The sequence below is a fragment of the Colobus angolensis genome, unplaced genomic scaffold (assembly GCF_000951035.1).
Source record: "Colobus angolensis palliatus isolate OR3802 unplaced genomic scaffold, Cang.pa_1.0 Scaffold103, whole genome shotgun sequence".
Lineage (NCBI taxonomy): Eukaryota > Metazoa > Chordata > Mammalia > Primates > Cercopithecidae > Colobus > Colobus angolensis.
This window is the reverse complement of record NW_012111253.1, coordinates 6350313-6351946: the sequence shown is the minus strand read 5'-3', so window position 1 is coordinate 6351946 and position 1634 is coordinate 6350313.

Genomic DNA, 1634 nt, shown 5'->3' with positions numbered 1-1634 from the left:
CTGAGGTGGGAGGATCGCTTGAGCCCAGGATACAGAGGTTGCAGTAAGTGGAGATCATGCCACTGAATTCCTGCCTGGGCCACAGAGCCAGACCTTGTCTTTTTAAAAAAAAAAAAAAAAAAAAAAGGGGGGGATTAGTGCCCTTTAAGCACTGAATGAAAAGCAAAATCTGGCAACCTAGAATTCTGTCTCTCTCCAGTGAAAATATCTTCAGAAATGAAGGGCAATAGAGATACTTTCAGGTAAACAAAATCTGAGAAAATTCTTCTCCAATCTGCAGATCTTCTGCACAAAAAATGAAGACATTCTTCAGTCTGAAGGAAAATGCTGGTAGATGAAAATTAGGTCTACAAGAAGGAATAAAGAGCGATGAAAAAGCAATGGAAATGGTAAGTATGCTACTAAATATAAAAGACTACTGGCCCCGGCCAGTAGTCACCGGACGCAGTGACTCACCCCTGTAATCCCAGCATTTTGGGAGGCCAGGGCAGGCGGATCACGAGGTCAGGAGATCGAGACCATCCTAGCTAACAAGGTGAAACCCCGTCTCTACTAAAACTACAAAAATTAGCTGGGCATGGTGGTGGGCGCCTGTAGTCCCAGCTACTTGGGAGGCTGAGGCAGGAGAATGGCGTGAACCCGGGAGGAAGAGGTTGCAGTGAGCCGAGATTGCACCACTACACCCTAGCCTGGGTGACAGAGTGAGACTCCATCTCAAAAAAAAAAAAAAAAGTAGAATGTCGTGGCCTGCTACCCTGTGGAAGCCAGAGGCCCCAAGCCCAATCTTGAGGACCAATGGAAAAGACAGCATGGTAGAGGCACAATGTTTATTTCATGATCAGGGGCAGCTCTATCTGAAATTCCTGCAGGAGAGCAAACAGTACCCCTCAGGAGGCTGAGGCAGGAGGATTACTTGAGCCCAGGAGTTGAAGGTTACAGAGAGCTATGATTGGACCACTGAACTCCATCCTGGACAACAGAAAAAGACCTTGTCCCCCCAAAAAATAATAAATTAAGTCGCCGGGCACGGTGGCTCACGCCTGTAATCCCAGCACTTTGGGAGGCAGAGGCGGACAGATCACCTGAGGTCAGGAGTTTGAGACCAGCCTGGCCAACATGGTGAAACCCTGTCTGTACTAAAAATACAAAAATTAGCCAGATGCAGTGGCGCATGCCTGTAACCCCAGCTACTCAGGAGGCTGAGGCACAAGAATCGCTTGAACCCAGGAGGCAGAGGTTGCAGAGAGCCAAGATGGCGCCACTGCACTCCAGCCTGGGTGATAGAGCAAGACTCCATCTAAAATAATAAATAATAATAAAGTCAAGTAAATTATCAGAACTGACAGCAAAACTGTATGGTTTGTTCAGTATGAAGACTAAGTATAAGTATATGTTTAGTGAGCCAGAAAAGCAAGGCACCAAAAAAAAAATTCTTTTAATAATAATATATGTGGATGAGTTATACTGCGATCATGGCAGAGTAGCTTCTATCAGACTAACATTCCCACTGCTATCTATGGTAGACTCTGGACAAAATATGTATATTTTTAAATTGTTTTAGCTGGGCATGGTGGCACGTGCCTGTAGTCGCAGCTGAGGCAGCAGAATTGCTTGAACCCGGGAGGAAGAGGTTG